The sequence below is a fragment of the Salvia splendens genome, chromosome 4 (assembly GCF_004379255.2).
Source record: "Salvia splendens isolate huo1 chromosome 4, SspV2, whole genome shotgun sequence".
Lineage (NCBI taxonomy): Eukaryota > Viridiplantae > Streptophyta > Magnoliopsida > Lamiales > Lamiaceae > Salvia > Salvia splendens.
In genome coordinates, this window is record NC_056035.1 from 4,244,318 (window position 1) to 4,258,049 (window position 13,732).

Below are 13,732 nucleotides of genomic sequence, written 5' to 3' on the forward strand. Positions count from 1 at the left end.
CTATTTATATAAAAAAAAGTAGTGTATGGTAGAAAAACATCAACAATATATTACACGTAGCCACATAGGTGACCAGATTATTTCGTTGTTGAATACTCCGTATAATTGTGAACAAATCCAAATTTTATTATTTTTACCATTACTTTTAAAATTACGGGATGAGCCATAATTTGACTAATTTTCTTAAATTTTCTAACAATTTTCGCTTCTTTTTTTTAACGTAAGGTTACTAATCATTAAATTAGGAGTTTAGATAATTTTGGGAAATTTAATGAAAAGTAAAATAAAGTAAATATGTAAATTCTATTTTGGAAGTAAATGAAGATGATCACTTTTTTTTTATTTGTCAAGTAAGATGACTCGTTATTTAATAGTAGTAAAAGTATATTTTGTGTATGTGTTGATCAAGTGGTAAAGTGATTAATGCTCGGACCAAAGGTTACGGATTGAGTTTATTGTGACGCTAGCTTTAAAAATTTGTGACGTAGGGAGTATTGTTGAGACGGCCGTTCATGGAAAAAATAGAAGTTGAAAAAGACGGCAATACGGAATCAATAATCAATAATGCAAATAGTGGGCCAAATAATTAATTTGGGCAGACACATGAAAGTTATGGAGTTCGAAAATTAATGGACGATTGTCTATTCTCTTTTTAGAATATTGTTATTTGGATATTCCTTTTCCTGGTAGTAAACGCCAAAACGTTTCGTGTCACGTTGTTAATAATTTACTAAAAAGAAAAACCACTTTGATGATTCTCACATGTCATTGGTATATTTTAGTATGTATAGATATAGATATGTAGATTTTTTTGGCTTAATTGATAACTAAGATACATTTTCAGCCACTCATTTACAATTTTCGTTCGATGTCTACTACGGAGACATTATGTCAACTAGGGGACATAATTGTCATTTTCACTCGATGTCAACTACAGAGACATTATGCCAACTACGATGTCAACAACAAACGTTATTTATGTCACTATTATGTCAACATCAATATTTTACAAATAATTAATGTCAACAACAAATATTTTCAGGTCAACGACCTATATTATTTATGTCAACAACAACAACGTTTTACATATAATAATTATATGTAGATATATGTAATTGACATGAATTGTATACATAGTTGACATAATTAATTAATCTAAAAATATTTTTCATAATTACCATGAAATTACCATTCTGCTCTTTCATAATTAATTAATCTAAAAATATTTTTCATGTGACAAATTCTGGACCACTCATTTAATAAAAAGAGTGAACTACACAAATGGTACTTGATCTTTCACTTTCGCAAATAAATGGTACTTGATCTTTATTTTATATCATTTTTGGTATCTATTAATCACATTTTTGGTATCTGATGCAATTTTCACCCCAAAATGCCCTCTATACAAAGACATTTTCCCATTTGTGTCATTAAGGATATTTTGGGCATACAAAAAATCAGTACCAAAAGTGATATTATAATATCTTCTCTCATTCTCTTCACTCTTTATACTATTACTATTCATCGATATTAATATTATAATTGTGATGTTATAAATTAATAATTTATTTATTTTTTAATATCATTCAAATATATTTAATTTAAATTATAGTTATAATTATATTTAATTATTATTATAATAATATTATTATTACAATACTAAAAATAACATTAATTAATAAATAATAATAATAATATAATTATTTAAATATTGAATAATGTAATAATATATAATAATACTATTACTGATATTATTATTATTATTTTATATTAAATTAATAATTAATCAATATAGTCTTAATAAAAATGCAAAATTGTGAATTGTGTTCATAATGATATAAACAATTGAATATTTTTAGTTAGGTGTTTCAACCCTAAAATGAGTATAAAATAATTTAATTAAAAATATTCAATTGATTAGTTAGTTTAAATAATTAATTTAATTAAGTTTTTTGTGCTTGTTTTATATTGTTAATGCAATTAGATGTATGTATAAAAATACTAAAAAGAAAGAAGAAAAAGAAGAGAAAAGAAAAAAGGAAACGTAAATTAAGGAGAAAAAAAGAAAGAAAAAATGAAGATAAAATACTAAAAAGAAAGAAGAAAATGAAAAAAAGAAAGAAGAAGAACTAAAGAAGAAATAAGAAAGGTAGGAAAAAAACACATGTTTGATACTATTTAATTGAAATTTCCAAAAATATCCTCCATAATAAAAAAATCACATGTTTGGTATCTAGGGTTATTTTTGTCACTGAGTACAAAAAACGATATAAAATAAAGATCAGGTACCATTTATATGCGAAAGTGAACGATCAGGTACCATTTATGTAGTTCACTCTACTAAAAATGAGTGGCTGATAATGCATCTCAATTCTCAATTAGGCTAAAAAATCTCAATTGATCACAACCCTAGATATAAAATATAAAAATGCTTATTTTGGAATTGGAAAATGTCTATTAGACTGAATTATTGTTGTTTAAATTTCGTGAAAGAGTCATTGTAAAAGGAAAGGCTTTTCAGATTTAGGAATCGTGGTATTGAAGATGATAACATAGGTGTACTTTTGTAAGGAACTAGGAATTTGAAACTATTGTGCATCTCTTCTTCAATTATAATATGTCTTCTAATAATGTGTAATGTTATTATTGTTATTGATGGAGCATCTTATATCTATCAAAACAACAAAAGGGTTGCTTCCATGCGTGGTTTGCAACGCCGTTCACAAATTTTACAAGAAGATATTAATTAGTATCAATGTTCTACGTCATTATATGATTCATTTAGAATATTCAAATTAAGGTCATTTTCCAAGATTTAATCTCAACTGAGAATTTGGAAAAAAAATGTTTTTTGATGGATTGGTATTTGGACACGGGGATGGTACCATGATTCCCATCTTATCAGATATAGACTGTTTAGTAGTAAGACACAAATTAATGGTAAAATGCCCAATTCCACCAACCGAAATTCAATATTGGTTTGATGTTGAAGCATATTCATATCAAATTTTAGACCATACCTAACATATTTTAGGTTTTCATCGAAATTATATTTGTTTTTTACTCCTTGATTTAATGATAAATTTCTTCGTTGAAATTAATCATTTTACGTATTAAGCTGGTTGAAAACGAATATAAAATCAATTATAAATAAATAAATTGAAATACTCTAATGAAATTATGGTATAAACTAAAGAAATGGTGAGTTCCATATACCCATAAGAGGATTACGTGTGTCAACATAATTAACATTCCGTTATCAAAATTTAAGATTACCACACACAAAAGACTGAAAGATCGCACTAGTCGTAGTACCTTGCATATGTACGTTCATCCACATTTATTATTAAAAAGAGGGAACATCATTTTAGGTCCATGAACTTTGTCAAAGTATCATTTTAGGTCCGTGAACTTTGAAAATCTTATTTTAGGTCCGTGAACTTTGAGTTAGTTTCATTTTAGGTCCTTTTTACTATTTCCAAGTTTTTTTGGACAAAAATACCCTCAATACCTTAAAATATATATATTTTTAATAAATTTATCATATACTCATATTTTTTTTATAAATATCTTTACAATATATTTTTGTCAAATTTTCTAAATATAATTTGACCTTAAATATTATCACTTAATTTTGTGACATGCAAGTAAAATTGCTTCTTCAATTTTTTATATTAATTTTTTTAAAATTGAATAAATAACTTTTCTCTAATAATAAAAAATTGAATAAAGATCTTTTCTTGCATGTCACAAAATTAAATTATAATATTGAAGGTCAAATTATATTTAGAAAAATTGTCAAAAATATATTGTAAATATATTTATAAAAAGATCTTTATTCATTTTTTTATTATTAAAGAAAAGTTCTTTATTCAATTTTTAAAAAAATTAATATAAAAAATTGAAGAAGCAATTTTACATGCATGTCACAAAATTAAGTGATAATATTTAAGGTCAAATTATATTTAGAAAATTTGACAAAAATATATTGTAAAGATATTTATAAAAAAATATGAGTATATGATAAATTTATTAAAAATATATATATTTTAAGGTATTGAGGGTATTTTCGTCCAAAAAAACTTGGAAATAGTAAAAAGGACCTAAAATGATACTAACTCAAAGTTCACGGACCTAAAATAAGATTTTCAAAGTTTACGGACCTAAAATGATACTTTGGCAAAGTTCATGGACCTAAAATGATGTTCCCTCTATTAAAAATATAAATATATTACTACCTCCTCTGTCTATGAATAGGAGTTACGTTTTTTCATTTTGGTCCGTCCGCAAATAGGAGTCCAGGTTCATAATTACCATATATGTCAAAGAGGCCACATATTCCACCAACTCATTTAACTCAGATATCATTTAAAACTAATATATTAGTGAGACTCATACTCCACTAATTTTCTTCCACCTACTTTTCTTAACATTTACTCCATTAAAACCGTGTCGAAAATGATTGAGACTCATATTCGCGGACGGAGGGAGTATATATCAGGTATATATGTACGAATCGATATAATACATGAGTATTATATCGTCTTCTTAATTTATTTTTTGTCCACTTCAACTATTTATTACGTATTAATTTTTCAATATAAATACAGAAAACGAAAACTACTCTATTAACTTAAAACAAAGCGAGGAATATTTATGTTCTTATATCGTAAAAGTGATTTTGAATATCTGTCTTAAATAGTTGATTCAATGGTTTTGATCATAAATAAAAACCGACATGAATCAAACCTCAATAAAACTCACAGTACATATTTATAAATGATGTGTGACTTATATAGATTCTGATGTAAATTATAATAATATGATTTGAATGCTGCAGTTTGTTCATCTAAGATTAACAACCGACTGCAGTCCTTATCTTGTTCATAGTTTTATCTTTGTCAGAATTAATTAATTATCCTTTAAAATAATTTTAGTTAATGGAATAGTACTTAATTTTATATAGTTAAAGGCTGATTTACGTCACCGCTGGCGGCCTGGCGTTATATCAGTATATAGAAAAAGACTTGATTTTAAAAAATAACTTTTCTTTAAATATAAATTTCCCGTGACAAACTAGATTTTATCAAACTCTTTGTTACCTGGCATTGGTAACAAGTGCCACAAAGTATTTACTATGTATGTTTTTGGAATGTAAATTTTGTAATTGACGAAAGAAACACAAGGCAACTAAAAAACTACCTAAAAAATCCCCAACAACTACACCAACAAATCAAAACTAGCGATTTTGCATTGTCACCTATACTAACGAAAATTTAAATAATCAATTGATTTGAAATAATTTTAAAAATAGATAGAATATTAGTTCGTGAAAAAACATTTAAGCTTGTATTAAGAAAATTGTTGAAACAATACCAACCGCAATCTAGATATGAAATGTAATTATTGAATAAATCTATGATCAAAGCAATATGATGTCAGCTTAAAATACATATACCTTAATTATAGGTCAACTTTTTACACATAACTTCAATTTCTTTAAACTAAGTTTCTTTTTTTTATTGAGCTGAAGTAAAATAAGTTAATCGCGTAAGATCGTCCAAAAATCAAATTAACTCGATTCAAGAAGTCAACTTTGGTTTACACTTCATTTAATATAAGATAGATAGTACTTAAAAATTGAAATCGACCCGAAGACTATTTGCTACTCCCACCTTGCGAATAGGAGTTTCATTTTTTCATTTTGATCCGTCCATAAATAGGAGTCCCGGTTCATTATTACTCCATCCGTCCCGATTAAAATGACATGTTTTACTTTTTAGTTTGCCCCAACAAAGATGACACATTTCCTATTTTGGAATGTTTCTCTCTCCAATTAATACACCCAACCACTTTTTCTCACTTCTATTAAAATATTTATCTTTCTTTTTCTCTATATTTTAATACTTACATCCACCTTTTCTCTCTCTAATTAAACGCTTTAAACAATAACTCCTAAAATCTCGTGCCGGCCAAGAAATGTCTCATCTTAGCTGGGACGGAGGGAGTACTATAAATGGTAAAGAGACCTCACATTCCAACAACTCATTCCACTCACATATAATTTAAAATTAATATATACAAATGAGGCACATCTTGACACCCGTGCCGAAATGAAATGGGTCTCTTATTCGCGGATGGAGGAAGTACATGAAACCATACATCTTACTCCAGTCTATAGTATTATACTATGATAACTAGCAAAATCAATAAATTAATACTCCCTCTGTGTCATAATAGATGACACACTTGAAAAATACCACGTGATTTTAGGAGATGTTGTTTCATGTATTAGGTGGAGAGAGAAAATAGTATATTTATATTAATAATGTGAGAGAGTTTTTTTTTCAAAAAAATGAAATGTGACATCGTTTGTGTGACAAATTAAAAGGAAAGTGTGACATCTATTATGGGGCGAATGAAGTAATATTTTGAGCAGAAATCCGTGATTACATATTTGAATTAGAGTTAATTTCTAACCAATTAACATACATAATATGAGAGGGGAAAAATACACCAGATAAATTTTCCACGACCAAAATTCATAATCTTTAAATTAAAAGGTCAATGCAATGCACCACCAAACTAGGCTTGCATAGAGGCAACGAAATGTTGTTAGTTATAATTACACTCAATTTAAGTAAGTTGTGTTTTAATTAATCGCAATTAATTCATTTCTTTCTAGAAGCTCAAGATCGTTGAGATTCACCAACGCGCGGACAATGGCTGAAAATATGATTTTGTAGCAATTAATTAAGCATAATAACAAAATTAACTCGAAGCTTCAAAATTCAAATCATAATTTTCAATTACTGTTGTATTACTACGAAGCATAAAAACCACGACATAAATGAGCACGACTTCGGGAATGTTTCTAGAAGCTACCCTTCCACCAAAAAAATTTAGTAAATAAAAAATCATAACTTTCTTGTTTTAACAATTAATTAATTATAATCCTCCCACGCTGTTAGCCACTAAGCAAGAAATTAATATTTTACCAAAACATGGCGTCATTTTTTCCTAAGATTTTCGCTGCAAGTTCATAATATAAACGCATGAGTATAAATCTTGCGGTTTTCCGTAGCAGTCTGATACGGGACCCCCACCAACGGCAGAGCGGCAGGCCGAGCTGGAGCATGCCGAGCTGGAGCATGCCGAGCTGGAGCATGCAGAGCTGGAGCATGCAGAGCTGGAGGCAACGACAGCCGAGCATCACGACGCAGCGCTCCCGAAGCCGAGCAGCACGACGCAGCCGAGCAGCCCGCCGCAGTGCGAGAGTAACCGAAGTGAAGAACTAGTTGTGTCGAAAAGATCCTTGAGGCCGAGAGACAAGCTCAAGGCGCCGAACAAGTTCACGAACTAGCCGATTCACTTTGTTCTTTTTTGATTATTTCCTTCCTTTTATGTTTTACTATTTTTGGAAACTTTAGTTTACTTACTGTTGAGTCGGGCCTGATTTATAAGCCCAGTTCGGGTTTTCTTTGCGGTTCTTTCCCGGATGAATTAGGTTACGTCGAACCGCCCTAGGGTTTCTAGTATAAAATAGGGTATTTCATCAACACATTAATTTATGAATGAAATATTTTCCCTACACAAATCTTGTGCCGCAAGTAATTTATTTCGTTCCCTTGGCTGCCGCGTGGAAAACGTCCACAAATCCAGCCAAACTCTCGAGCAATTCCGCGAGGTTGTCGTGGGAATTGCTCGCCACCCATCGAGAAGGAAGATCTCGGAGCCGTTACGGAGAACGTCCGTAACATCTGGTGCTTTCATCCCGAAAACTCAAAATCTACTTGGTTACGCAATCAATGTCGGCGGAATTTCCGCATGCAGAGTCCTCGTCGGGGCTGCAATTGGGCCCGACGCGGCAGAGGATTCCTGGCGACGTCGACGGGAGACAGCCGCACGTCGACCCGGTCACGTTAGGGTTTGCACAGTTGAACGCACGATTTGATAAGATGGATCGACGGATCGATAGCGTGGAGCGACGCCCGCCGCCGCGGGCAGAGGGCCATGAGGCCGATTGGGACGACGCCGACCACGCGTGGGAGGAGTACCGCGGGAATGGTCGGAGCGGTCATCTGGGTCGGGGCCGTGGTCGCCCTTATCGGGGTGGCCGTGGGGATCGTTTTGGGGAGGGCTTACTCCCGGGCCGGGGAAGCCGCCCTGGTCAGCACCGTGGCGACGCGGGGAATAGAACGGGTCGCCGTCGGGATAATTGGGACCTACCGCAACGCCACGAGGATTGGGATGATGAGACGTTCGAGGAGCGCGGGGTAACCTGCTGGGATCCGCCCCAAAGTCGAGAACGTTTTAACCGACAGGGGTCGGATTATTCTTCCGGCATAAAGATGGATGCGCCCCACTTTAATGGGGCAGACGCGCCAAATTGGATCTCTCGCGTGCAGTACTATTTTGATCACAAGCGAGTTCCGGAGGCGGAGCGCTTGCATTATGTAGTAATGCTTTTTGACCCGCCCGCTTCAGAGTGGATATTTAATTACCGGGAGACGAATGGCGTTGTTACTTGGCCAGAATTTTTGGCCGACGTCAGGCATCGATTTGACCCCCAAAGCTTCAGGAACTACACGGGGTTGATCGCGAAGCTAGTTCAGACGACTACCGTTGCGGACTATCACGCGACGTTCGAACGATATCTTAATCGGGTTACTGATTTATCGGAATCAGCCTTGATTCCAATTTTTATTCAAGGACTAAAACAACCTCTGCAAGAAAAAGTAGAATTGCAGTACCCGGAGTCGTTGGCAGAGGCAATGGCTTTAGCCTTGCGTTTGGCCGCAACACACGAGGAACGCCAGCAACAGCCGCAATCATACCAGCGCCGTCCGTGGCCTGGCAAGGAGCAGCGGGCCGTTCCGGCCCCTGTTGCGACCCAAGCAGCCGGGTCCCACCAACAGGACTCGCTAGTTCGAGAAGGGGACAAGACACGGGTATACCCGGTTCGGGTGTCGAATGCTGAAAAATCGGAGCGCGCACGCCGAGGTCTCTGTTATCATTGCCCCGAAAGGTGGGTTGCAGGCCACGTTTGTAAGGTCAAGTTGCTTTGTTATATGGATGACGAGGGGGACGACCCGCAAGAGGCAGATGCGGGTGACCAAGTACCCGGGGAGGAATTAATTACAGCAGACCTATCGCACCTTCACGCCTTGGATGGCCGGGGCAGCTCCAAACCGTTTATGGTCCAGGGGACGTTGGGGGATACTACAGTACGAGTTTTGATTGACACAGGAGCAACTCTCGACTTCCTCCATCCGCGGATTGCGGAGAGACTCCAATTGGAGTTGACACCGATTCGCCCATTCCGGGTCCTAGTCGGCAACGGCGCTTCACTACTCTGTACCCACATTGCCCGCTCTACAAAATTGACTCTGCAGGGTACCTTATTTTTGGTGGATCTTCATATCCTCGCCCACCATGGGCCGGACGTTATTTTGGGAATGAAGTGGTTAGAATCATTGGGGAAAGTTTCTGCGGATTTTGTCAAGAAGACGTTAGAGTTTACCCAAGAAGGAAAGGCGGTGTTCCTACGTGGCATGGTGCCAAGTCCTAAGCAGATTTCCTTACACTCCTTATCTATGTTGACGGCACAGGGGGCCGGCCACGAGTTATATGAGATTGTACCTCTCCACAGTGACGTGGGCCCTGCCGACCCCAGCACGCAAGAGGAGTTCCCCGCGGACCTCCCAGGGGATATCGTGGAGGTGTTGAATGAGCACCGTTCCGTTTTTGAGCAGCCACGCGGCATGCCCCCGCCGCGCGTTTTTGACCACCGGATTCATCTTCTGCCCAACACGAAGCCGGTCAATGTGAGACCATATAGGTACCCATATTTTCAAAAGGCAGAAATCGAAAAACAGGTACGCGATATGATGGAGCAAGGCATCATCCGGCACAGCCACAGCCCTTTTTCGTCTCCCGTGCTTCTCATCCGAAAGAAAGACGGAAGTTTCCGTTTCTGTATCGATTACCGGGCCCTCAATAAAGCTACTGTTCCGGATCACTTTCCAATTCCGACCGCAGATGAATTATTTGACGAATTGGGCAAGGCCAAGTATTTTACAAAGCTGGATCTTCGTTCAGGATACCATCAAATCCGTATGAGTGAGGCCGACATATTCAAAACCGCCTTCCGTACTCATGATGGCCACTTTGAGTTCCTCGTGATGCCATTCGGCCTCACGAACGCGCCTTCCACCTTTCAAGCGGCCATGAATGCTATTTTCCAGCCGTTGCTCCGACAATGTGTCATCGTTTTCTTCGATGACATTCTAATCTACAGCCCAACACTCGAGTCGCACGGGCAACACTTATCAGCGGTTCTAAAGCTGCTTAGCGAGAATCGATTCTTTGTCAAGCTTTCGAAGTGTTCCTTTTGCAGTATGACAGTCGAATACTTGGGCCACATACTTTCCGGGGGCCAGCTCAAAGCGGACCCCGCGAAATTGGAGGCAATGACAGCCTGGCCGAGGCCGAATACAGTGAAGCAGTTGAGGGGTTTCTTGGGGCTGACAGGTTACTATCGTCGGTTCGTCAAGCACTATGCCACGATCGCGGCTCCCCTCACCGATTTGTTAAAAAAGGAGGCATTCGTATGGTCCACCGAGGCCGAGGCCGCTTTTACAGAGCTTAAGTCAGCAATGACTTCGGCCCCGGTGTTACAGCTCCCAGATTTTAGCGTGCAATTCTGTGTGGAAACGGACGCCTGCGATGTGGGAATCGGGGCTGTGCTAATGCAGCGTAATCACCCGATTGCGTTCTTCAGTAAGAAATTGGGTCCTCGTCGGAGGGTAGCATCGACGTATCATAAGGAATTATACGCTATTGTGGAGGCCGTGCAAAAGTGGCGTCAATATTTATTGGGGCGCGAGTTCATTATTCGCACGGATCAGAGGAGCCTAAAGGACTTGTTGCAACAGGTGGTCCAGACTCCGGACCAACAGCTTTATGTCCGGAAGCTTATGGGATACAAATTTGTGATCGAATATAACGTGGAATCACAAATAAGGCAGCAGACGCCTTATCCCGTCAACACGACGCGTCAGGGGTGCAGACCGACGACCCCATGCCAGGGACCGACGACCAGCTGCTCGTATCCGTGGACCGACCAGTGCCGGAGGTAATGCGGGTGCTACGGGAGGAGACCGCTTCACTACCGGATTTGATTGAATTAGCGTCTAAAATTCAGTCTGGTGACGCCCCAGCACATTTGACGTGGGCAGATGGCCTCATATATTATCATTGCAGGGTGCTCGTGAGCGCGGAGTCCAGTACCAAGAAAGCATTACTACAGGAACACCACTGTTCGCCGTCCGCGGGTCACCCTGGCCACGAACGTACGTTCCGCCTTTTGGCGGCAGGTTTTTGTTGGCCAAACATGCGCAAAGACGTGGTGACATTTGTGAATAAATGTGTGGTGTGTCAGTCCACAAAGTACTCGACGCGGAAACCGGCGGGGTTATTGCAACCACTCCCGGTCCCCTGGCAGGTGTGGGAGGATGTCTCGATGGACTTCATCACCGGGCTCCCACAATCACGCGGTTACACGGTCATCATGGTGGTGGTGGACAGGCTTTCAAAGTACGCTCACTTTGCCCCCCTCCCCACCAAGTTCGACGCCCTTCGAGTGGCGCAGCTTTTTGTTAATACGGTGGTTCGGCACCATGGTTTTCCTAAGACATTGGTCTCGGATAGAGATTCGGTGTTCCTAAACGCAACCTGGGAGGAAATGATGCGATTGAGTGGAACCAAACTTCACTTCTCTACGGCTTACCATCCGCAGTCGGATGGACAGACGGAGGTCCGTAATCGGGGATTGGAGCAATATTTGCGCGCGTTTGCATCGGATAAGCCCTCGAGATGGACGAATTTTCTCCCGTGGGCGGAGCTAGCTCTCAATTGTTTTCACCATTCCGCGTTGGGCACGTCACCTTATCGTGCCTTGTACGGGAGAGAGCCTCCTTCACTTGTGGCGGCCCCGCCATCGGCGAAGACGCCGCCCAACGTGGCAGATATTATCAGGCAGCGAGGGGAATTATTGGTATCCCTTCGGCGTAACCTTTTGCGAGCACAACAGCGGATGGCGGATGTGGCGAACCGACACCGTCGCCACGTCGAGTTTGAAGTCGGGGATGTCGTCTGGCTAAAGCTGCAACCTTATCGGCAGCATTCAATAGCGAAGCCGCTATCGGCTAAGCTGGCCCCGAGGTTCTATGGCCCCTTCGAAGTGTTGGAGCGGATTGGGCCCGTGGCCTACAAATTGCGCCTCCCAGAGGGAAGTAGAGTCCACAATGTGTTTCACGTTAGCTTATTACGAGAGTTTGTGGCGGGAGACGGTGATGTCGACGGGGTGAAACTCCCGCCGGAGTTTGTTGGCGATAGGCCAGTGGTCCGGCCGGTGGCCGTGTTGGAAGAGCGCGTAAGCTGGCGTGCGGGCCGACCGGAAAAGCAGTGCCTGGTACAGTGGGAGGATGATGCATCCACGCCAACGTGGGAACCCATCGAGGCGATTGCGAGGCAATTCCCGGAGGTTCGCCTTGAGGACAAGGCGATTCGTAACGGAGGGGGGGTTGATACGGGACCCCCACCAACGGCAGAGCGGCAGGCCGAGCTGGAGCATGCCGAGCTGGAGCATGCCGAGCTGGAGCATGCCGAGCTGGAGCATGCAGAGCTGGAGCATGCAGAGCTGGAGGCAACGACAGCCGAGCATCACGACGCAGCGCTCCCGAAGCCGAGCAGCACGACGCAGCCCGCCGCAGTGCGGGAGTAACCGAAGTGAAGAACTAGTTGTGTCGAAAAGATCCTTGAGGCCGAGAGACAAGCTCAAGGCGCCGAACAAGTTCACGAACTAGCCGATTCACTTTGTTCTTTTTTGATTATTTCCTTCCTTTTATGTTTTACTATTTTTGGAAACTTTAGTTTACTTACTGTTGAGTCGGGCCTGATTTATAAGCCCAGTTCGGGTTTTCTTTGCGGTTCTTTCCCGGATGAATTAGGTTACGTCGAACCGCCCTAGGGTTTCTAGTATAAAATAGGGTATTTCATCAACACATTAATTTATGAATGAAATATTTTCCCTACACAAATCTTGTGCCGCAAGTAATTTATTTCGTTCCCTTGGCTGCTGCGTGGAAAACGTCCACAAATCCAGCCAAACTCTCGAGCAATTCCGCGAGGTTGTCGTGGGAATTGCTCGCCACCCATCGAGAAGGAAGATCTCGGAGCCGTTACGGAGAACGTCCGTAACACAGTCGTGTGAAGCTTCTTCAACAAAATTTTCATTCAGAAAATATAAATAAAGACTTTACCAAAAAAAGAAAAGAAAATTCTCATACTCACTCAACTCTTTTTTCATATTTATACTCTATCCGTTTCATTGAAAAAAATAAAAAAAATTAATATAATTAATAAAGAGAGATATATAAAAAATACTCTATATGTTAGTGGAAAATAAGTTCATCTACCAACAAAATTTCTAAAATGTAAAATTTTTATTTTTAGGAAATAAATTAAAATGAAAAGAATTTTATTTTCTAATGTATTTATTTTTACGTAGGAAATATAACATTGAATATAAACGAAGGTACTTTTCTATGCTTTTTCGTGTATTTTATTGAATGGTGAGAAAGTTTGAATTGAAAGCTTCTTCGAAGCACTGCGCGTGTGTCCAATCGAGCGGCTGAGGAAGTCAAACCAAAGGATCCAAGTCAATGTT